Source organism: Bos grunniens, chromosome 11 (assembly GCF_055505025.1).
Source record: "Bos grunniens cultivar Pamir isolate PY7600 chromosome 11, Bosgru_T2T1.0, whole genome shotgun sequence".
Classification (NCBI taxonomy): Eukaryota; Metazoa; Chordata; class Mammalia; order Artiodactyla; family Bovidae; genus Bos; species Bos grunniens.
The window spans coordinates 72,046,631-72,072,903 of NC_141175.1; the positions used below are offsets into that span (position 1 = coordinate 72,046,631).

The window sequence follows — 26,273 nt, forward strand, 5'->3', positions numbered from 1 at the left end:
GAGGGCCAAGAAAGAACTGTAATAAGGGACAGAAATGGGGATCCAGACATTATTTCTTTGTGTCTCCTCAGTTCAGACACGTAAGGTATTTTCTTGACTCCCTTGAACCTGTCCTATTCACATCCATGATTTCATGAGTCAATGAATCATAATTGTATGCATTCTGCATGTTTATTGAGCACTCACTATCTTCCAGGCTTAGTTGTTGTTACTGAGGTTATGTAAATGAACAAGACAGACAAACATTTTTAGGACTTGTGTTCCAATGGGTGAGAAAGGCAAAAAAGGAGCAAAATAAATAAACTCTTGGAGAAGGTCCTGTCATATTTTGGCAAGTGGGCTACAAGGAATATATATGTGGCATATGATGCTGAACAATCTGAAAGGACTATGGATAGTTAGGAATGGCCTCCCTGAGTTAGGTGATGGTTGTTGTAAGACTTGACACACTGTGGGTTCCATCTAAGTAGTGGAATAACCAAGTTCAGCAGGTGAAATGGTAGGTGCAAAAACCATGAGAAAAGTACGTATTTGATATTTTCTAGCGGAGAAGGCAATGGCACCCCACTCCAGTACTTTGCCTGGAAAATCCCTTGTGTGGACGAGCCTGGTAGGCTGCAGTCCATGGGGTTGCTAAGAGTCGGACACGACTGAGTGACTTCACTTTCACTTTTCACTTTCATGCACTGGAGAAGGAAATGGCAACCCACTCCAGTGTTCTTGCCTGGAGAATCCCAGGGATGGGGGAGCCTGGTGGGCTGCCGTCTCTGGGGTCGCACAGAGTTGGACACTACTGAAGCGACTTAGCAGCAGCAGCAGAAAGAGAAAGAAAGCCAATCAAGCAGTGTTATTTTGAATGAAGAGAAAAATAGAAAATTATGTCAGCAAATTAGGAACATGATAGGCTTTTTAAAGAAGTTTGAATTGTGTTCTAAACATGATGGGCAGTCACTGGAGGATATTCGACTGCAGTATTATATGATCTGCTGAACATTTTAAAGTTATCTTTTTGACTGCTTTTTGGGAATTGGATTATAGAAATGCAGGAGTAGAATAACTGAGGATGTGGTTGGTTATGACAATAATCTGGATAAGGATTAGGGAAGTAGCTATTACAGTGGAAATGAGGGGACAGATTTACATTTTGGGGGTAGAGCAGTCAGGTAGGACAGACTAACTGCTGGACTGGAAGTGAATCAGGAAATCAAGGATGACCATCTAAATGTTTGGCTTAAATAACTGGCTTAAATAACTTAAATAGCTTGTGCCATTATGGAAGAAAATTTTATTTTAGAAATGAAATTACTTCCCAGAGTATAGAGTACTCTATAAATATAGGTACTAGAAAAATGACCTTATTAAGTGTTAGCTTTTTATCCTCTACTCCACTGGGTCATTTTTATAGCAAACATTTTCAAGAATATCAAATGACCTTTTTTCTTAGCACATATATTTCTTCAAAAAATCAGAATGTCAGGCTTTTCTATTATTATATGAATAAAAGAGAAAAAGCTTGAATACTTATTTTTAGAGGCTTAGCTGACAACAAATTAAAGATGATACAAAGAATTAATTTTAGAACTTTCTAAGTACATCATTCAATCACAGACAAATGGTGACCCATAGATGAACAAATATTGATGACTATCCAATGTCCAAAACTGTCTGGTAGATAATTACCATTTAATAAAAGTTTTTTAATAAATGCATGAATTAAGCTATGAAATACTTCCCAAGAAATGTGCTTTGAAATCTGCGTAGCTCCATGATGTGGTCTTTGAGTAACTATAGCAAAGTGGCCAGAAAGAAGAAAATCCATTTCTTAGAAACACTAGGTTAAGGGTCAAGGCTCTTAAAGTGAAATATTTCATTTTCCTGCTATAGGAACAGATAGAGCAACATCTCTTCCTTAGGTATTGATAGGCACTGTTTTGTCAGAAGTGCACCAGGATCAACAAGATTCTACTGAGATTGTTTTGAAGACTGGCAGGATTACAGAGAATGCTCAGAGCACCAGGTGTTCTCATTGGACCCTATGACTCAAACTCTGTATTTTGGGTTGAGTTAGTCTCAACAGCTGTCTGAGTTCTGATCAGCTTCACTGAGCTTTTAATACTAATTTACTTTGTTATCCTTGAATTTGTAAACAAATGAAACTTTGCATAAAGTTATTAGACCATGGTCTTTCCATAATTTAGCCCAGTCCTTGTCTAAGTTTTAGACAAATACATTACTTTACATGGTAAATACTTAGACTGAGTATTTTATATAAGGTCATTAGACCTCTAGGTTTGAAAGTATGCCATTTGGTATGTTGTTGTTGTTGTTTAACCATTAATCTATTTATTTTCCCACTGCTTAATTTACTTTTGCTGTTGTCTGTGTATATGTACAATCTTGTTTTATATATATTTTGTGTTTCCTGGGTTTTATAATGTATAAGAGTATCTTTCTTAGGTAGTAAGTGGAAAAACAACTCAAAAAAGTCTATGCTAATGCAAGACATATCTGAAGGCTAATGGTTTGTTAGGCTGGTAACAAATTCATAAAAAGTTAATTGGTCAGACTTTGCCCTGGGTGACCTAAACGTCTTTCATGTGAGCTCTCCCATTTTGGTCAGTTTGTGAAAGAGGTTTCCTTTGTTTAGTCTGCATTCCAGCATTAACATCATCATATTGTTGATCATACAGCTCTTTTCCTAGCCTCTGCTTGGTTTGGGAACCCAAGAAATTATTTGTAAGCACATACTGTTCACCAGTCTTAATGGCCTTTATTTCTTGTCTGTTCTTGGTTTGTCTGTGTTAGAGTTACAACCTCGTATTGGAAGAACTCTGTTGACCAAATCACTAAATAAAATCAGCAGTCTGTTGTTCTTGATCAGCATAGCTCTCTTTTACTATAAAAAAATCATTAATTTGCCTTTCTATCTCAGATATTCAGGGGTGTTCTCAATATCCTTTGACAATTCTGGGTTTGTCACTATTTGAAATTTAAGACAAAGATAAATTTATAGCTTACTAGGGTCAGGCAGAATTGTGTTGGTCAGGCACAATCCACCCAGGGAAAGAAACCTGTTAATTTTATACACAGTTTTGAATAGCATGGGATTTAGGGACAGAGGTGCAAATGGTTTGCTCACATCTATGCATGTGTGATAGCTGTTGATCGGTTGGCCTTGAGTACTGTATTCATTGGAAAGAAGTCATTCCTGATTGTCTGACATCCAAAACCAAAAAGCTGTCACTGACTGTTTGGATTGTAAAAGTGTATTCACAGAGACAGATTTTTAGTGGTTGATCAGGAGGTTTAAAACCAGTTCTGGTGGCTACTGGTTAACATAGTTGTGGGACAATCAGTCATTTCCTAGGAGTATGGGAGCCTCTCTTTGTTTTCAGACCTCTATTTTCTTTCTCATTCAGCCAAAACTGTTTCTATCAAGAGATGGGCTTCTCAACCTCAGTATTATTGATATTTTGAGTCAGATAATTCTTTGTTGTGTGTGTTTATGGTGGAGAGGCTGTTCTGCGCTTTGTAGGATATTTAACAGTGTTTTTGGTCTCGCCCTAATTAATAGATGCCAGTGCAGCCATCTTTCCCCAATCATGGCAACCAATAATGGGCTCCAGACTTGCCACATGTCCCTTTGGGGGTTGGAGACTCAAGGCTAGATCACCCAGATAAAAAACATGGGTGTAGAGAGATGAGTCTCTCTAGTGAAGCCTAGACTTAGGAAAAACCACAGTAGGCTAAATTGGAAGGATTGGATCTTAAAAAATGAGGAAAAATATGAAGGCAAGAATAATAGGCTAGTGTGGGTAAAGGACTGTGGGATATAGGAGAATCTTGTTCTGATCGTTTTGTGAGGAAGCTGTCTACTTTGTGTCATCAGCTTATTGCAAGGATCTTTAGTAAGTAATAAATTTCCTCAGAATGTCTGCTCCTGGAGGGCTGCAACTTCTGTATATCTAAAGGGAGTAACTTTCCAGTTCTAACACAAGGTCTCTTCCATTTTTTCCCCCAGAGAATTGGGTCTGATAAGGGCAGTAATGTTTAAGTAAGAGGCAAAGTATGCATAATTCGAATCTGTGAATAAATGTACCAGTTAAATATGTCCTGATATCACTGATAAATATGTTGGAATGTTTTAGGTAGAGAACAAAAATCTAATAGGCTTTTGTTTCTGCCACTATGAATATTGTGAATTTTTATAGGGACATAATTCAACCAGTATAGGAGCTCAATAATACAAGTTTATAAACAATGGATAGAAGCAAATAAACAAAATTAAATAGAATCTATTAAATGAAATAAAATCCATTTGGAGATACTTAGAGGATCCTTTATAGCATGGTTCTAATCCTTGTTGCACTTTTATCAATATATAAAACTGTATAAAAGTTATAAAAGATCAAAGTTATCTAAGGTCCTGCCACTCAGATAAAAGACCTGCTGACATTGGTAATAATTCTTTCTGTCCTTGCTCTCTGTTCACACACTTACATACATGCATTATATTATACATAGATGGAACCATATGTTTTGGACAACCTCTCTTGTTAATAAGTGTGTTGTGTCCATATATGTATAATAACTTTATGATATGTAAACATTTCTCCATTGTGTATTTGTACCATAATTTAAATGGTTAGTTATCTGTTGATGGGCACATAAGTTTATAATTTTTTTACTGAAACAAATTACAATACAATGAAGTGAAGTGAAGTTGCTTAGTCGTGTCCGACTCTTTGCTACCCCTTGGAGTATAGCCCACCAGGCTCCTCTGTCCATGGGATTTTCTAGGCAAGAATCTTGGAGTGGGTTGCCATTACAATAAACATACATTTATTTATATATTTTTTATAGATATTACTGAAAGACCAAAATTTCTGTGCTTTGACATTTTGATTCATATTGCCAATATGGCCCACAGAATTCCCTAACACTTGATCTGAGTGAATACTCTGAAAAGATGCAAGTTGATAAACTTGTACCATGGGTGATTAAGGGCAGTTTGACTTACTCAGAGTCATTTATGTTTTCCAAGAAGACACCTGGAGAATGAAATTATTTAATTCAAAAGGAAAGAAATATTTAAAATATGATTTGTAGGAAATTGTTTTAAAGTCCCGCAAAAGAAACCATTTATAACAGTTAAGAAAGTGATACATTTATAAGGCCTGAGAAACAGAGAATTAATTTAAAGTTGGAAGGATTAGGTAATCCTTTTCTTTTTAACTTGTATGCTTTCCTCAAGGAATTGGTTAGGACCTTTGATTACTAGCTTCCATTTTAATTACAGGGATAATAAGTGGGTATAAAGTGATTTAGGCATTCAGAATACACAGAATCCTTTTTGAAACAATAATTTACATATTTAATCTTTTAATTTTACCTTGACATAATGCTTGTATAGCTAGATGCCTCCTGATTAGCCCCTGGAGGAAATTCAAAAAAAGAAAAAAAAGAAAGTATGATTAGGAGGTGAGTAGACAGAAAGGAAAGGGTGAAGAGAGAGCTGATTTCTGTGGGTGTGAGGTAAAAGAGTAGAAAGGATTTGAGTAAGGAGAAAGAATACTTGATGGATTTTCCTGGAAGGAAGTTACACATTAAATACAGAAAAGAGAATGAAAAATTGGAATTTGACACTCTGATCACTGTAATTATCAGTAATGGTCAATTGTAATTATTATAATTTAGAAAAATGAAGGAATCTGGCTGGCACTCAGGCATTTAATTACCGTGTTATGACCACACCATTTGGAAAGCTTTCATTTGCATTCATGGAGATGAATAATTTCTTTTTGATTTCATGAGAAGAAAGCAAATTTCCTCTGCTTTACTTATATCTTACAATCTGCTGGAGAAACTTCTTACTCAGATTCCATTTATGCAAATGATCTGCATTATGAGCGCAGAAGTATAGCAACTTTTTCTTTCCTTTGTTGTGAGCTCTTCTCTTTTGAGAAAAGCATTTCCAGTTCTCAGTGCCCTATACCTCACCACTGAATAGTGCGTTCTAGCTGCAAAAATCTGCCTAAAGTGGAACAACTCATTGGCTGAAACCTTATAATATTTCTGTTTGCATTTATGGTGACTTTATACTCTTATTCTGACAAGAACCTTCATATTCTTTGTGTCTCAGCTTTACTGTGAGAGAGTTTATGTGTCATTATTTTTCAGAGATTAGATCTGAGTTAGAGAATTGATTTTTTGCTTATTTTTCTTATTTTTTGCTTATTCTGATATTCATTTCTATGAGGTGAGGCAAGGGTTTGAATTAATTTTCTTAGAGACTATTTGTTACACCAGTGACATATTAAACAAGTCATATGTCCTCTTGGAATAGAAATATCAGTTTAACCATACATTAATTTCTCCTATGCATTTATATCTATACATACACATATATACATGTATGTATTATTTTATGGACTCTCTATTTGTACTCTTTTTTTCAACATTATACTCTTTTGATCACAACAAATACCACATAAGTCATATTTTTCTAACCCAATGATATAAAATAGAAGAATCCCTAAAGAATAGTATAAAAATTTTTTAAATTCAGTAGATAATAGATTAGGTATATAAACTGATAATTCACAGAGGAAGAACTGCTATAACCTCATAACAGTGAAAAAAATGAACCAACTGTGAATGGAAATTCATTGTGAGACTGTGATTTCTACACATTAATGAAGGAATTGAAAGAAGTAAATTAGAATTAAGAAAAGAAAAGAACAGATGGTGGCAAAGGAATTCCTAGTGACTATCCCCTCCCTGGTAACATCAATTTGAACAACTATCCATGTAAGAAATTACCTTCAGAAGAGCCAAAGATTCCAGGTGAGGAAATACAGAATATTATGGGTGAAGCATAGAAATAAGAAAAGATGTACTGAGGAGGGTAGGGAAGGTAGTTTCTCATGTCCCTCCCACCCCTCCCTAAGCCCAGGTAGCCTAGTACAGAGATACCCTCTCCCTACGGAAGAGGACTGAGGTCAGCAGCCTGCTTCACCTGAGACCCCAGAGGTGGCTCACTTGGCACCAGGCCTACTCTTGTGGCCCTAGATGGCTCCCTGCAAGTTCCTTCATATGCTCAGAGGTCTTGCTTACTCCAGCACTTGCTGATTGAGTATTCAAAATCCTCCCAACAAAGAAAAGCCCAGGACCAGATGGTTTCACAGTGAATTCTACCAAATGTTTTAAAATAGAAAGTATTAACAGCAATCCTTCTCAAAACCTTCCAAAAATTTGGAGAACATTTCTAAACTCATTTTATAAGACCAATATTACCCATTTCAAAGCTGGAAAAGGACAGTACAAGGAAACAAAACTATATGGTCCAATATCCTTGATAAATATAGACACAAAAATTTTCAACAAGTAATTAGCAAGCCAAAGTCAAAAAAGCATTTAAAAGGATAATACATCCAAGTTAGATTTTTTCCTGGGATGCAAGTTTGCTTCAACATATGTGACTCAGTAATGTGCTGCTCCACATTAATAGAATGAATGATAAAAATGATATGGTCACTTCAACAGATGCAAGAAAAGCATTTGACAAAATTCAGCATCTTTTCATGATAAAAACAACAAATTGGATATAGAAGGAACATATCTCAATGTAATCAAGGCCAAACTCACAGCTAACATATACTCAATGGTGAAAGACTAAAAACTTTGCTGCTAAAATTGGGAACAAGACATGTGTGCCCACTCTCACCATTGCTAATCAACATAGTGCTGTAAGCCCTAGCCAGAGCAGTTAAGCACCAAAAAGAAATAAAATGTATCTGAATTGGAAAAAAAAGTTACAATTGTGTCCGTTTGCAGATGACATGATTTTGTATATGGAAAGTCCTAAAGACTTCACCCCAAAATGTTAGATGAGCGCCAAAGAATTGATGCTTTTGAACCGTGGTATTGGAGAAGACTCTTGAGAGTCTCTTGGACTGCAAGGAGATCCAACCAGTCCATTCTGAAGGAGATCAGCCCTGGGATTTCTTTGGAAGGAATGATGCTAAAGCTGAAACTCTAGTACTTTGGCCACCTCATGTGAAGAGTTGACTCATTGGAAAAGACCCTGATGCTGGGAGGGATTGGGGGCAGGAGGAGAAGGGGACGACAGAGGATGAGATGGCTGGATGGCATCACCGACTCAATGGACATGGGTTTGGGTGAACTCCGGGAGATGGTGATGGACAGGGAGGCCTGGCGTGCTGCAGTTCATGGGGTCGCAAAGAGTCAGACACGACTGAGCGACCGAACTGAACTGAACTGAGAGGTAAAAGACTTGCACACTGAAAGACTTCATGAAAAGTATTTAGGAAGATACTTTCTAAATAAATGGAAAGATATTCCATGCAGATGGATTGAAAGAATTAATACAGTATTGTTGAAATGTTAAAACTACCCAAAGTCATCTATATTGAATCTATATTCAATCCAATCTTGATAAAAAATTCCAATGGCTTTTTTTAATACAATTTGAAAACACAACTAAAATTTGTTGTAAAAAAAACAACAACCCTGAATAGCCAAAGCAATCTTGAGAGAGAATAAAAAAGCTGGAGGCATCACACTTCATGATTTCAAACTATACTACAGAGCTAGAATAAGCAAATCTTTACATTACTGATATAAAAACAAACACATAGACCAACAGAACAGAATCAAGAGCCCCAAAATAAACCCACATATATGTGGTCAACAGGTATTTTATAAGGGAACCAAGATATTCAATGAGGAAACCATAATCTATTTAATGATGTTAGGAAAACTGGACAGCTACACGCAAAAGAATGAAATTGGACCTCTGTCTTACACCACTCATAGATATTAAATCAAAATGTTAAAAACATAAATATAAGAACCCAAAATATAAAGTTAATAGAAGAAAGCAGGTTAAAAATTCTTTGATATTGATCTTAGTTAACAACGTTTATTTTATTTGACACCAGAAGTACAAGCAAGAAAGCGAATATAAGCAAGTGGGACTACATCAAACAAAAAGCTTCTTCACAGCAAAATAGACAATCACCAAATGCAAAGGTGACCTATACTATGGGATAAAATATTTGCAAACCATCTTTTGATAAGGGGTTAATATCCAAAATGGGCTTCCCAGGTGGCACTAGTGGTAAAGAACCTACACGCCAGTGAAGGAGACTGAGAGACCCAGGTTTGATCCCTGGTTTGGGAAGATCCCCTGGAGAAGGGCACAGCAACTCACTCCAGTTTTCTTTCCTGGAGAATCCCATGGACAGAGGACGTGGGCTAAGGTCCAGAGGGTTGCAAAGGGTTGAACACAACTGAAGTGACTTAGCATGCATGCAATATCCAAAATATAGAAGGAGTCCATACAACTCAATAACACAGAAGTAAACAATCCAATTTTAAAAATGGGAAAATTACTTGAGTAGACTTTTTCCCCAAAATGGCGTATAGATGGACAACTGGTATATGAAAAGATTTAATCATCGGGGAAATGCAAATCAAAATCCCAATGAGGTACACCTCACAATTCTTAGAATGATTATTATCAAAAAGAGAAGAAATTATGAATGTTGGTAAGGATGTGGAGTAAAGGGAGGCATTGTGTGGTGTTGGTGGGATTGTAAATTGGAAAACAGTACAGAAAACAGTACAGAGCTTCCTCAAAAAAATGAAAAATGAAATCACCGTGTGATTCAACAGTCCAACTTCTGGGTATATTTCTGAAGGAAATGAAATTACTATCTTAATAGTTAATTATACCCCCATGTTCATTGCACATTATTCACAATAGTCAAGGCAGTGAAATAAACTCAGTGTCTTTAGATTGTTTAAGAATAAACAAAAATTTAAATATATACACACACATACATGTGTATATATTTAAAATTTATATTCCTTTACATTTATATAGGAATATATATATATATGTGTGTATAATAATGCAATTATATTCCTTTACATAATTTGGCCGTATGAAAGAAGGAAATCTTGCCTTTTGTGATAACATCAATGGACCTTGAGGGCATTATACTAAGGAACATTTCACTAATCTCAAAAATATACAAGCAACTCCTACAGCTCAACTCCAGAAAAATAAACGACCCAATCAAAAAATGGGCCAAAGAACTAAATAGACATTTCTCCAAAGAAGACATACAGATGGCTAACAAACACATGAAAAGATGCTCAACATCACTCATTATCAGAGAAATGCAAATCAAAACCACTATGAGGTACCATTTCACACCAGTCAGAATGGCTGCGATCCAAAAGTCTACAAATAATAAATGCTGGAGAGGGTGTGGAGAAAAGGGAACCCTCTTACACTGTTGGTGGGAATGCAAACTAGTACAGCCACTATGGAGAACAGTGTGGAGATTCCTTAAAAAACTGGAAATAGAACTGCCTTATGATCCAGCAACCCCACTGCTGGGCATACACACTGAGGAAACCAGAAGGGAAAGAGACACGTGTACCCCAATGTTCATCGCAGCACTGTTTATAATAGCCAAGACATGGAAGCAACCTAGATGTCCATCAGCAGATGAATGGATAAGAAAGCTGTGGTACATATACACAATGGAGTATTACTCAGCCATTAAAAAGAATACATTTGAATCAGTTCTAATGAGGTGGATGAAATTGGAGCCTATTATACAGAGTGAAGTAAGCCAGAAGGAAAAACATAAATACAGTATACTAACACATATATATGGAATTTAGAAAGATGGTAACAATAACCCGGTGTACGAGACAGCAAAAGAGACACTGATGTATAGAACAGTCTTATGGACTCTGTGGGAGAGGGAGAGGGTGGGAAGATTTGGGAGAATGGCAATGAAACATGTAAAATATCATGTAGGAAACGAGTTGCCAGTCCAGGTTCGATGCATGATGCTGGATGCTTGGGGCTGGTGCACTGGGACGGCCCAGAGGGATGGTATGGGGAGGGAGGAGGGAGGAGGGTTCGGGATGGGGAACACATGTATACCTGTGGCGGATTCATTTTGATATTTGGCAAAACTAATACAATTATGTAAATTTAAAAATAAAATTAGAAAAAAAAATATATACATGTATTATTTTTGCAGTTAAAAAATTGAGTACAATGATAACTAGAAAAAAATGCAATTTATGAACACCTAGAGAATCAGAAAATGTTAACATGATTTCAGAATATGAACTGTTCTCATTACATGTCTTAATCTGGAGTCTCCAAAATCAGACCCTGAAATAAGGATTTATGCTCAAGTAGTTTACTGGGGAAGGATACTAAAAAATTCTTGACTGTGGGAAAGAACACAGGGAAGGGATGGCAGTTAACATGTGTTTGTCCTTAGTCGCTCAGTCATGTCCAACTCTTTGGGACCCCATGACTCTTTATCCTGCCAGGCTCCTCTGTCCATGGGGATTCTCCAGAAAAGAATACTGGAGTGCGTTGCCATGCTGTCCTCCAGGGGATCTTCCCAACCCAGGAATTGAATCATGGTCTCCTGTATTGCAAGAGGATTCTTTACCAGCTGAACTACCAGGGAAGCCTGACCTAGGGTATGTTATTGAATATTTGGCCACTGTGAGTTGTTATTGGGCTTCCTAGGTAGCACTAGTGGTAAAGAACCCGCCTGCCAATACAGGAGATAAGAGACACAAGTTTGACCCCTAGATTAGGAAGATCCCCTGGAGAAGGGAGTTATTCTGGCCAAGGGATAAAATAAATAAGGTATGTACATAAAATCATATAGATATTAATTTGTGAAGGAGACATTAACCTTAATTTTTTGAAAATTATTCAAATCAGGATATTGCATCACTTTAAATAGAGCCTCATCTGCAATTTGTGGACATTTAGTTGTGTGTGTGGGTTTGCGTGTGTGTGTGCTTGTGTATATGTTCTCCCTATTCTTAGAGTGAAATTTAACTGGCAATCTATAGTTAAAAGATGAACCGAAAGGCAGACAGACTGCAGTTTCTTATATATACCTTTTTCTCTGTCTTTATACCTGGTTAATTATTAGGCACAAAGTTTACAACGTTATGGAACTTCAAAGACACTTCAGCATTTTAACAGTTGTTTGAATTATTTTCAGAGTAGACCATGAACATTTGAAAGCTGGAGAAATCTCTCTCAAATATGTGAAGTTATCTTATTATCCAGTCTTTGTAAATGAATTGCAAATAGATTAATTTTTAGCAATAAATATAATCAGTTAAATTCTCATTTAAATTTTGGTGGCTTTGTTGTGGAATGAAAGGGGAAATCTTCATATGAATTTATTTGATCAAGCTTTCTGTGCACTTGCCACATTCCTTGCTGGCCATTGACTTGACATCCAGCTGACTTCCAAATGACTGAGCAATGAGGTGATTTCTCTCTTCTTTCTGTCTCTTTCATAGTCGACCTTGTTTAGAGCCTGTTTATTGATTTTTTTTCATTGTAATACATTATGAAGTTGTTTTTACAGTACTGTTCCAATGGGTTATTATTTACTTAGATTTGTAGAAGGATTAATGATAAAGATTCCTGTAAGTAGCTAAAATAGAATTTGTAAATATATGGAAAATGGCAGTAATTAATATGAGGGTAGGGTTCAAAGACAATTTTACTTTTTTAAAGTTTGAAAATGACTGGAGCAAAGCTGTATACACAACAATAAACACTGATAGCCTCTTCAGGCAAAAAATAAAGCCTTTTCCCCGCTGTAGCTCTAGCAGAATCAAAGCCCGTAAATCTCTTAGGTATTCCAAATTGTAAATCTCATTTCTGAAAATGGTTCTGGGGATGATACCATGATTAGAAAACAAACTAAAAGGCAATTATTAGCAATTGACTGTGTGGTTTACAGCCATTGCTGGTAATCTCTGAGTTTAAGAGAAATAAACTTCCTTTCAATTTCTTCTATGTCCATACTTTACCAACTATAAACCTTGATGACCTAGTTTTGTCATATGTTTCATTCCCCCATGGGTAAAAAACAAAAGCTGAAGTGAACTTCACCTTTCCAGTATTCACTTTAATCCACATCAATATTTTAAAGAGGGTTAATGGCCAAGCCTTTATCCAGCTGTGTAGAGTTCTGTAAATAGCCAGGCCAGGGCCTTTACCTGGAGGAGACTTTTCAGTCAGAACTCTTTGCTGTGGCAGATACCCACCTCAGCCTAACTTAAGCAAAAAAGGGTATTTATTGTCTCTAATAACTCAGAAGTCTAGAGAAGGGTTAGTTTTCTCGCTCAAAGCAAGGGATGCAAATGAGGTCATTGGGTTGTTCCTTTGTGCTCTTCCCTTCCCTCCTCCCTCCTCCCCTACCATCCCCTCCCCCTCTGATTCCATCGATTCCCCTCCCCTCATCTCCTTCCCTTACCCCTTTTTTATGCTCTGTTTTATGCTCTCTAGAAGAGGTCACATCCTCTTCTACTGAAGCCAGTTTTGTATCCTTTGATTCGTATCTAGTCAGCCTAACAAACTCTGCCAACCTCTTGGCCTGAAAGAAAACAACTATTTTATTATTATTATTTTTATCATTCTTTGGATCAGAAACTCAGACAGGGCACAGACAGATGGCTCATCTCTTATTCGCTTCATGATGGCAGGAGGTTGAGTATCCAGGATGCCGTCTTTACCTACACATCAAGCACTCCAGCTAAGATAGCAAAAAGCATCCATGCTGCTGCTGCTGCTAAGTCGCTTCAGTCGTGTCCAGCTCTGTGTGACCCCATAGATGGCAGCCCACAAGGCTCTCCTGCCCCTGGGATTCTCCAGGCAAGAACACTGGAGTGGGTTGCCATTTCCTTCTCCAATGCATGAAAGTGAAAAGTGAAAGTGAAGTCGCTCAGTCGTGTCGGACTCTTTGGGACCCCATGGACTGCAGCCCACCAGGCTCCTCCGTCCATGGGATTTTCCAGGCAAGAGTACTGGAGTGGGGTGCCATTGCCTTCTCCAAAGCATCCATAATGATGATAAAGTAATAATGGTGGACTATAGGTTTCACTGTGTCCCCCTCCCTTTAAAAGGAATCTTATAATACCATGTTAAGTGTTAGATTTTATTCATCCTATATATATATGTATCCTTTTCAGTTACTGTAAGTGGTTTTAGAGAAAGCACTGTCTATTTTATTTTAAAAACTTGATTGCGTGTCTAGAAAAAATCATGTAGTTTTCTTAATTTGTCACTATGATAGTTTATGGTTATAGATATTTATTATTAAATAACTTTTGCAATTCTTGTAAGTAGGGTAAAACACTACTGTGCCTCATTTTAATAAAAATTCAACTTTGATCTGTTAGTAATTTAAAGTGTTTATAAGTGAGATTTTCCAAAATTTCCTTTTCTTCTTTCTTTTGTCTGAGATAGGTATCAAGTCATGGTATCTCATAATATTAATTACGTATCCTTTTAAAGTTTTTTTCCTATGTAAAACATAACATTTTCCTTGAACATTTTGGGAGAAATGACTATAAAATCATCTAGAATAGGAGCTATTTTAATGCAATATTCTAATAATGTTTTCAATTCTTCTATGATTATGTGATATTTAGTTTTTCTATGCTAGAGTCTTCCCAGGTGGCCCTGGTGGTAAAGAACCCATCTGCCATGCAGGAGACAAAAGGGACGCAGCTTTGATCCCTGGGTTGGGACAATCCCCTGGAGGAAGGCATAACAACCCACTCCAGAATTCCTCCCTGGAGAATCCCATGGACAGAGGAGCCTGGTGGGCTACAGTCCATGAGAGAGAGAGAGAGAGAGAGAAAGAGAGAGAGAGAGAGAGAGAGAGAGAGAGTCAGTCACGGGGACCAAAGCTCTGATGGTGCAAAGGTGTTTTAATCAACATGGTGTGGGCATATATACTGTATTGCTGCTGCTGCTGCTGCTGCTGCTGCTGCTAAGTTGCTTCAGTTGTGTCCGACTCTGTTCGACCCCATAGACGGCAGTCCATCAGGCTCCACCGTCCCTGGGATTTGTCTTACAAGGCAGTTATTCTCAGCAAAGATAAAGATTAAAATTCCAGACTTACAAAACATAGGAGATCCATATTAAAGAATGAGAGAGTTGTAAACAATCACTTTTACCATATGGTTCATAAGAAGGAAGAGGCTAAAAAACTAACGAAGGAAATGCCTGGATTCCTCAGCCAGGGGAGAGGCTTGCCTCTTCTCTTAATTCCTGAATATTCAGGAATTAATAAGGAACAGAGGATTCCTGAGAGATCCAAAACAGCACACAGGAAGCCTCCTGTTAAATGCTTCCGGACAATTTGGGATGAGATTAACATTTGAATTGGAAGACTGCCTAAAGCAGATTGCTGTCTTTAATGTGGATGAACCTCATCCGATTGACTGAAGACCTGAGCTGAACCAAAAAACTGAGTAAGAGCGAACTACACCTGCCTCACTACGTCAGCTGAAACAGCAGTCTTTTCCCACATTTAGACTTGAACTGAAAAATCAGTTCTTGGGTGCTGAGCCTGCTAGCTTTCAGACTAGAACTTACACCATTAACTCTCCTGGTGTGGAGGCCTTTGGATTTGTACTGCAACTATACCATTGTCATTCCTGGCTCTCCAGCTTGACAATTTTAGGTCTTGGGACTTCTCACCTTCCATGGTCACATGAGCTGATTCCTTATTATCTATCTTTCTTCCTGTCTCCCTATAAACCTGCATGCATGTGTGTTTGCAGATATTCATATTACTGAGCCTTAAGATCCAGTGAAGTTTACTTGGCTAGGTTTTGGATTTTATTGAGATCCTTCATTTATTTCCTTCTGGTTTCTCCATTTGGAGTGGGAATGTCTATCCTATAACTGTCCCCCACTGTATTTTGGAAGCACATATCTTGCCTGGTTTCACAGGTTTACAGCTAGAGAGAAATCTTGCCTCAGGATGATTCATGCCTCGAGTCTCACCCATATCTGATTTAGATGATATTTAAGGGAGACTGAGCTTCAGACTTAATGTTGGAATGAAAACTGTTGAGGTTGTTAAGATAGAATGAACATATCTTGCATGAGAGAAGAACATGAATTTTGGAAGGGTCAGGGGTTGAATGCTATAAACTGCATTGTGCTCCCACCAAAGTTTATATGTTGAAGCCCTAATGTGACTATTTTGGAAATAGGGCTTTTAGGAGGTAACTGAGTTTAAATGAGGTCATAAAGGTGGGACTCTAATTGGATAGAATTGATGAGTTTATTTAAAAAGCAGGAGAGATATCTCTTTTTCTCTCCATTCACATGTACTCAAGAAAGGCCCTGTGAGCACGCAGTGAGAAGGCAGTCATCTGTAAGCCAGGAAGAGAGGTCTCACCAGCACTTAACTTTGCTGGCACCATGATCTCAGATTTCCACCCTCCAGAACTATGAAAAATAAATCTGTTTAAATCACCAAGTATATGTTGTTTTGTCATGGCAACCTGAGTTAAGACACTATTATATCTCCTTTAAATGTGTACAGTTTATAATTTGCATATTCACTATTTTTATTAGATTTTTCATAGATATGTTACATTTTTTTTTAAACAGCCATGTCTTAGGTTTATAGGCAATTGTACTTATCATTCCGGTTCCTAAATCACCTAGTTCAGTTCCATCAGTTAGCATTTTTTATTTCTTTAACTCTGTTTGCTTTCCTTCAGTTTCCTTTGTGCAATCAAAATAATATTTTGAGCTGAATGTTTTGTTCATTTTTTGCCTTTTCCTTGTTTTCACATTTGAAAAGGACAAGACATTTCCTCTGAATATACCTCGTTAGCACACACAACTTACGCTACATCTTATAGATTTTGAAAGGCTGTAATTTTATTTCAGTGTGATCATAGGAAAGAAGATCCTTCTGAAATAAAGCAGGCACATATATACTAACTTTCCTACTGAACTAATTTGTCTATCTACAAGTATATTATACATTCATATATGGAATGATGATTCTCAAGTATCTGATAGGATTTAAAAGAATTAAATATCTCATTAGTTTATAACTTTACACATTTTGGGGAGAAGATAGTCTGTGCAATTTGCTTTCTACCACTGTTGAATTTTATTGGTTCTGTAAAAATATGGCAAATTTTGTGATTCTTCCACATATTATAGGCAAAAAAGGCAAAAAAGTTTTGTTTTCAGGATATAGAATACTGTATATAACACATGAATTTAACATCATTATTATTTTATTTCAATTGTCCATGGTCCAATTAGTTTTTTCTCTTTATCATTAATCGATAATAGTATATCAGCACAATGTAAAAACTAAATCTTTAAATGAGTAAAGATCATTTGAATAACAAAGCTATAATGATGAGAAGAATGTAGATATTTCCCTACCTTATGTTGTCTCCAAGCAGACAACAACTTGTCACATGTACACACATTTGTGCTATACCAGTACATGGTTTCCTAGTACAATTTGTTACAAATTACTGTAACAAATTACCACAAATTTCGTGCTTAAAACAACACAGATGCATCAGCTTATAGTTTTAGAGGTAAAAACTCTGAAATGATTTTCACTGGGCTGAAATTACAGTTTGGGTGGGGCTGCCTTTTTCTGGAGGCTCTAGAGAAGAATACTCTTTCCCTTGCCTTTTCCAGCTGCTAGAAGCCATCTACATTCCTTGGCTCATGGCTCCATCCCCCATATTCAAAATTAGCAGCAGCCTAACTTTCATCAGATCCATATTTTTGTCAGATCCATATTTCTCTTTTTCGTTGTCTAACCTCTACTTCTGTTGTTATGCCTCCTTCTCTGACTCTGTTGCTTCCCTCTTTCACATGAGGCCACCAATACATTCAGAATAAACTCTCAGTTTCTAAAATATTAATTTAATCGCATCTATAAAATGACTTTTAAATGTAAAAAAAACATACTCATAAGTTCTAGAGATTAGGATATAGACATCTTTAAGAGGTCATTATACTGCCTATAACACCAGGCATCTCTAAAGTATTTTTCCTCAAGCTTTTCATGGTTGACAGTCTTGTAACTACAAATACATTGCTAGTCATTTGCTTTTCATCATAAGTGGAATGTAAATGTGCTGACCTTACATAATCATCTTTTTTTTAGTACTCAGGAAAATGTTTAATACAGTGAATTTTAGAATCACTGTGTAACTTTATGATGACTTTGATATTTGGTTGGATTAATTATGATTCAGTAATGGGCTATTTTGATTTTTGTATGTTAGTCTTCAATTCATTTAGCAGTACAATAATGGTTTTTTCATGTTTCAAAATGTGCCCCAAAGATTCTGATTAGAATTATTACTAACCTGCTAATGGGCAGTATGAAAAATAAAAACTAATTGTAGGTTTTTATAAAGGTAGAAGAGTTAATTAATTACTTTTTCCTGTCCTCGATCCCCCAAGGAAGAATAATATAAGTGCTATGCTTCTGTAATCTAAATGAACTTGGTTTTTAGTTTCTTGGAGCTGGTAAGGAAAAAATATGGCACATTATTTGTCAAATATACAATAAGCCATGTTTTATATGCATTGTTTTCCTAATTTTGACCCCATATAGAGTTAACATATGAATAAAGTATAGAATTAGCATCTTTTATTATTTTTAAGTATATATGCAAGTGTCAGTGAAATGCTTAATAATGATTTTATTTTCTGCATAGTTCATCAAACCAGGAACCTCTGGTCATTCTAGTTTACAATAGTTTTGTATTTGCTCATTGACAGATAAAATATTTATCCTAGTCCTGGACACTTTACTAACCAAAAGCCTGGTGCTATTTGAAGGGAAAAAAGGGAAGAATAAAAGAGTTCTGAAGGCTATGTATTTATCAGGCAAAATATAAAACATCTCAGAGTGATCTGGTTAAGAACAACAGCAGCACACATACCTGTGAGAATTCATTTTCTAAAAACTAGATTCACCACTGCAAATCTTCTAAAGGTCAAAGAAATAAGAAGGTAGGAAGGGAAAAACAAAACAAGCAAAAACCTTAAGTCATATATTAATCTTCATGGGTTTCCAGTATAGTTACACAGTGATAATTAACATCAAAATATGACCTAAAAGATTAAGGGGATTAAAATTAAACATAACTTATTTTCAGTACAGTGTCTTTACAATATAGGTCTTAATGGTAATGATATTACATAGTTTCTTCAAATGACCAAATTTCCATTCATTTTATTGATAAATACTAAGTATAAAATTAAACACTATGCTAAACCAGAAAATAAAGACCTACCAAGGCTATAGGATTAGGATGCCTCTTATAGAATCTAAGTAGTGAATAAGCTTCATACTGGGCTTCCCTCATGGCTCAGTGGTAAAGAAACTGCCTGCCAATGCAGGAGACAGGGGTTTGATCTCTGGGTCAGAAAGATCCCTTGGAGAAGAAAATGGCAACTCACTCGAGTATTACTGCCTCGAAAATTCCATGGACAGAGGAACCTGGCAGGCTACAGTCCATGGAGTCACAAAAAGTTGGTGACACCCAGACTTCATACTGTGAACTCTAAAATATGGATCTTCTAATAATTTAAACTTGATCAAAAAATAATGCAAAATATGTAGGAGGAAAGGAAAGAAGAAAGAGAACTCAGAAATGAGGAGATGATCTTGAGCAATTTCAGTTCAGTTCAGTCGCTCAGTCCTGTCCGACTGCTTGCAACCCCGTGAATCACAGCAACCAGGCCTCCCTGTCCATCACCAACTCCCAGAGTTCACTCAAACTCATGTCCATTGAGTCAGTGATGCCATCCAGCCATCTCATCCTCTGTTGTCCCCTTCTCCTCCTGCCCCCAATCCCTCCCAGCATCAGAGTCTTTTCCAATAGGTCAACTCTTCCCATGAGGTGGCCAAAGTATTGGAGTTTCAGCCTCATTATCAGTCCTTCTAATGAACACCCAGGACTGGACTCCTCTAGGAGGGACTGGTTGGATCTCCTTGCAGTCCAAGGGACTCGCAAGGGTCTTCTCCAACACCACAGTTCAAAAGCATCAATTCTTTGGCACTCAGCTTTCTTCACAGACCAACTCTTACATCCATACGTGACCACTGGAAAAACCATAGCCTTGACTAGATGAACCTTTGTTGGCAAAGTAATGTCTCTGCTTTTGAACATGCTATCGGTCATAACTTTTCTTCCAAGGAGTAAGCGTCTTTTAATTTCATGGCTGCAGTCACCATCTGCAGTGATTTTCGAGCCCAAAAACATAAAGTCTGACACTTTGCACTGTTTCCCCATCTATTTCCCATGAAGTGATGGGACCGGATGCCATGATCTTCGTTTTCTGAATGTTGAGCTTTAAGCCAACTTTTTCACTCTCCACTTTCACTTTCATCAAGAGGCTTTTGAGTTCCTCTTCACTTTCTGCCATAAGGGTGGTGTCATCTGCATATCTGAGGTGATTGATACTTCTCCCGGCAATCTTGATTCCAGCTTGTGTTTCTTCCAGTCCAGCGTTTTTCATGATGTACTCTGCATAGAAGTTAAATAAGCAGGGTGACAATATACAGCCTTGTCGTACTCCTTTTCCTATTTGGAACCAGTCTGTTGTTCCATGTCCAGTTCTAACTGTTGCTTCCTGACCTGCATACAGATTTCTCAAGAGGCAGGTCAGGTGGTCTGGTATTTCCATCTCTTGAAGAATTTTCCACAGTTTATACAAAAGAATATTTATAGCATGTGTGGGTTAAAACACATAAACATATAACCGACATGAGCATATTAATGTTGTTTGAGAAATAAAGCTCTACCAGAAATCTTAAAACTGTTTGATTCTTCCCTCACCAATATGATCCTCCTTCCTCTACTCATAAATGGCTATGTTGTCAATTGTATTTATATAATTTTTTGCTTTTTATAAGTTTACCACATATTTAGTTTTGCATGTTTTTGAATGTCACATAAAACTGGATATCCTTCTAAATATTGCTTTTCAAAGTTATTGATGTTTCCAAGGTTCATCCATGTGTGTTTGTGTAAGTTGTCCAATGTCTGGATAGAATAATCTAGTTGGTAAATATTCAAATATTTATAACTCAGGCTTCTTCCATGTATATTTAGATTCTTTCCACTTTTTCTACTATCACAAAACAACATTTTCTATGAACGTTCTTGGATGTGCCCTCTGGTGCACAGAAGGAAGAGTTTCCTCCGGTGTGCATGAATAGGAGTAAAGTTTCTGAGTTAATGCTTTTTCAGTTGTGCCCAACTCTGCAACCCCATGGACTGCAACATGCCAGGCTTCCCTGTCTATCACCAACTCCCAGAGCTTTTTATTAAGGTATTTTATGTCTAGAAAGCTTTCTAAACTCTATTATTATTATTTTGGGTTTTATCCATAGATTATCATGTATCTGGAGAAGGAAATGGCAAATATTCTTGCCTGGGAAACCCCAGGGCAGAGGAGCCTGGTGGGCAAAAGTCCATGGGGTTACAAAGAGTCAGACACAATTTAGTGACTAGACAACTACAAAATCATATATCTATTATAATAGCAATTTTCATTATCCTTTAATCAGTCTTTCTTTTCTTTTATTTGCTTCTTATACATACAGAATTCCATATCTTGGCTATTGTGAATAATACTACAGTGAATGTGAAAGTGTAAATACCTTGTTGATATCTTTTTTTTTTTTTTCATTTCCTTTCAATAAATACCTAGAAGTAGGACTGCTGAATCTTAAAGTAGTTCTAGTTTTAATTTAAAAAGTGACCTCCATACTATTTTCCATAGTAGTGATTCTGATATATAATACATTTCCACCACAGCACACAAGAGTTCCCTTTTTAAATTACAATTTTGTGTGGCTATATGCCAAAGAGTGGAATTGTTGGGTCATATGGTAGTTCTGTTTTCAGTTTTCTGAGGAACTTCCATACTTTTTTCTATAGTGGCTGTACTAATTTAAGTTCTCAACAGTGTAGGAGGGTTCTCTTTTCTCCATACCCTCTCCAGCATTTCTTATTTATAGACTTCTTAATGATGGACATTCTGACCCATGTGAACTGTACTCATAGTAGTTTTGATTTATATTTTCTCTAATAATTAGTGATGTTGAGCATCTTTTCATGTGCTTACCAGCCATCTGTATGTCTTCTGTGGAGAAATGTTTATCAAGGTCTTCTGACCACTTTTTGACTGGGTTGCTTTTGTTGTTACTGAATTGTATGAGCTGTTTGTGCATTTTGGAGATTAAGCCCTTGTTGGTTGCATTATTTACAAACATTTTCTCCCATATGACAGGTTGTCTTCATTTTATTATGATTTTCTTTGCTGTGTAAATCTTGTAAGTTTGATAGGTCCCATTTGTTTATTTTTGTTTTTATTTCTATTGTCTTGGGAGGCTGACCTAAGAAAACATTCGTATGATTTATGTCAGAGAATATTTGCATTTCCTTTATTCTAGGAGTTTTGTGGTGTTATACTTAATATTTAAATCTTTAATCCACTTTGAGTTTATTTTTTTGTATGGTGTGAGAGCATGTTCTTACTTCATTGATTTACATGCAACTGTCCAACCTTCCAGAACCACTTGCTGAAAAGACTTTTTCCCATTTTATATTCCTGCCCCCTTTGTCAAAGATTAATTGACCATAAGTGTGAAAGTGTATTTCTGTGCTCTGTATGCTGTCCCATTGGTCCATATGTCTGCTTTTGTACCACTATCAAACTGTTTTGGTTACTGTAGCTTTGAAGTATTGTCTAAAGTCTGGGAGAATAATGCCTCCTACTTTGTTATTTTTTCCTCAGGATTGCTTTGACAATTCTAGACCCTTTATGGTTTTATATAAATTTTTGGATTATTTGTTCTAGTTCTGTGAAGAATGCCATGATTAAGTTGATAGGAATCACAATAAATTTGTGGATTGCTCTGGTAGTACTGCCATTCTAAAAATATAAAGTCTTCCAATCTGGTGAAATTTTAAAAGAAATGTTTTTTTTGTTTGTTTTTACATTTCTGATATTTAATTGTTAATATAAATACATGTCACTGATTTCTGAATGTTAACCTTATATCCTGCTACTTTGCTGAATTATTTTATTACATCTGTAGTTTTTGTGTGGAGTCCTTAGGATTTTCTATATATTGTATCATATCATGTGCATATAGTGGCCAAAAAATATATGCACCTGTATGTTCATAGCAACACTATTTACAAAAGTCAAGACATGGAAACAACCTAAATGTCCACTGACAGATGAATGGATAAACAAGATGTGGTACATAGATACAATGGCATGCTACTCAGCCATAGAAACTAATGAAATAATGCCATTTGCAGCAACATGGGTGCAAACCAGAAATTATCATATTAAATGAAGTAAGTCAGAGAGACAAATATAATATGCTATCATTTATATTTGGAATCTAATATATGCCAAAAATGAGCCTTTCAACAAAACAGAAACAGACTCACAGACATATAGAAGAGACTTGTGGTTGCTGAGGGGGTAGGGGAGAGGGAGAGGAATGGAGTGGGAGTTTGGGATTGTTCAGTTGCCTAGTCATGACTCTTTATGACCCCATGGACTGCAGCACACCTGGCCTCTCTGTCCCTCACCATCTCCTGGAGTTAACCCAAGTTCATGTCTAGTTTGGGATTAGCACATGCAAACTATTATTAATTTATTTGGAATGGATAAGCAAGGTCTTACTCTATAGAACAGGGAACTATATGCAGTCTCATGGGATAAACCATAATGAAAAAGAATATTAAAAAATATATATATATATATATGTAACTGAGTCACTTTGCTGTACAGCAGAAATTAGCACATCATTGTAAATCAATTATATTTCAATTTCAAAAAATAGAGAATTAAAAAAAATTCCCTTTTCTCCTCATCCTTCCCAATATTTCTCTCTTGTCTTTTTAATGAAAGCCATTCTAACATGTGTGAAATGGTATCTCATTGTAGTTTTAATATGAATTTCTCTGTGAGCTACTTTTTGTGAGTGGTGCATGATAGAACTCTAATTTCATTCTTCATGTGGCTACTCAACACCACTTATTGAAGAAACTATCCTTTCCCGTTAAGTTTCTGGATCACTTGTTAAATACCAGTTGACAACATATGTGTGGGCTTATTTCCATGTTCTTTTGTTTGATTGATCTATGGGTCTCATTTTATGCCAGTACTTTATTAATTTGATTACTACTGTAGAATGGATTGACATGAGGAAGTATGATGCCTCCAGTTTTGTTCTTCTTTCTCAAGGTCACTTTGGCTATTTAGGTCTTTTATGATTCTAACAAATTTGGGGATTACTTTTTCCATATCTGTGAAAAATGCTGTTGGGTTTTGGTAGAAATTGCATTGAATGCAAAGATGGCTTTGGGTAGTATGAATGTTTCAACAATATTAATTCTTCCAGTTTATGAACTTAGGATATCTTCCCATATTTTTGGCCTTTTTAATTTCTTTTACCAAGTTTTGCAGTACAGATCTTTACCTCTTTGGTTATATTTGTTCCTAAGTATTTCATTGTTTTAATGCTATTCTGAATGGGGTTGTATTCTTTATTTCTTTATCAGGTATCTCATTGTTAGTGTATAGAAACACAACTGATTTCTATATGTTGATACTGTGCCCAGCAATTTTTGAATTCATTGATTGGTTCTAACAGGTTTTTGGTGATGTCTTTAGGATTTTGTCTACAGAAGATCATATTATCTGCAAAGGGTGATAATTTTAATTCTTTCCTTTGGATTTGTGTTTCCTTCACTTTTTTTTTTCCTTTCCTAATTTCCCTGGGTAGGACTTCTAGTACTTAGTTGAATAGGAGTGGTAAGAGTTGGCATCCTTATCTTGTTCCTGACCTTAGAGGCAAAATGTTCAACCTTTTACCATTGATTACAGTATTATATGGGGGCTTATCATATATGACCTTTATTATACTGAAGTATGTTTCTTCTATATCTAATTTGTTGATAATTTTTATTATAGAAGAATGTTGTATTTTGATGAATGCTTTTTCTGCATCTATTGAGATGATCATATATTTATAGTTCATTCTGTAAATGTGGTGTACCACATTTATTAATTTGCATGAGTTGAATCATCCTTGTGCCTCAGGGTTATATTCATCATGGTATATAATGTGCTGTTTTAATGTGCAGTTGAATTTTGATCACTAGTATTTTTTTGAAAGTATTTGCACCTATATTCATCAGGGCTATTGGTCTGTAGTTTTCATAGAGTGTACTTATCTGACTTTGCTATCAGGGTAATGTTACCTTCATAAAACTGGCTGCTGCACATTATCCAAACACATAATAGGTTTCTTCCTGAAGGGACAGCTAGCTTGGTGGACTGCAGAAAAAACAAGATCAAGTTTGTTTATCCTGAGAATTATCCTTTCCCTCCTTCACATAAGTGGAACTCCCCAACTAAAGTGGCCGATATGCTGCATATGAAAGGCATGCTGGAATAATTTTATACTTATTAGGATATTCATCCATTTAATAGTCTCTTCAACCATATTGTGGTAAAAACTATGAGTCTGTGTGCGTGCTAAGTTGCTAGTCACGTACAACATGCGACATTATGGACGGTAGCCTGCCAGGCCCCTCTGTCCATGGGATTCTCCAGGCAAGAATACTGGAGTGACATTTCCTCCTCCAGGGGATCTTCCCTACTCAAGGATCTAACCTGAGTCTCTTACATCTCCTGCATTGGAATGTGTTCTTTTTCACTAGTGCCATCAGGGAAGCTAAATACTATGTTAAGTGGGTCCTTTCTGCATGGGCACACCATGCCCCATGCTGTAAAAATCAGAGAAAGATCAAAAAAGCCATATTAGATTTGTTGTCTCAGCTCCCCTTTCTGAGACTCAAAGATTCTAAGAAAATTAGAATGATTCACAGCGATTGAGGAAAGACAAAGAAAATAATAGTCAAGAGATCCATCACAGCAAGCTGAAAGCCTTTAAATAGTTACTATGGAATTGGATGAATAAAAGGCCACTGACGGATTCTAAACAAAAGCCTTCAAAGATTGATAAACAGATGGGAGCCACTCCTGGTTCCCTAACATTGAAGTACTCTAGACAAATCTTCCATATTTACCCTAGTTTAGAGAAGTTTAAAACCCAAAAGCAAAGATCATAATGACATATGTGACCTCAGATTACCAGAGGGTGATAGTCTAACTAATAAGGATAAGGACTGATCTAAGTGCCAGGGTCTTCTGGCCTGACCCTTGGCTGGGGCCCAATGCCACATGCACATGTGTGAACAAACGAGAAAGGACAGGGAGCTGGAGAGGATCCTACCTGGAACTACTTGTCATGGAAACCCCAAACCTGTTG

General features: G+C 36.5%; 1 long non-coding RNA gene across 8 annotated transcripts in view; it reads left to right on the top strand.

Annotated features, from left to right (window-relative positions):
- Positions 1-26,273, top strand: part of LOC147363323 (uncharacterized) — a 504,516-nt gene that overhangs the window by 418,410 nt on the left and 59,833 nt on the right. Inside the window, exon 6 of one of the 8 annotated variants that reach the window (XR_015136934.1) lies at positions 13,588-14,245. The exons of the other annotated variants lie outside the window; for them this stretch is intronic. This is a non-coding gene — a long non-coding RNA (uncharacterized LOC147363323). Of the gene's footprint in view, positions 1-13,587; positions 14,246-26,273 lie in introns of those variants that run through there. 8 annotated transcript variants of the gene reach the window in all.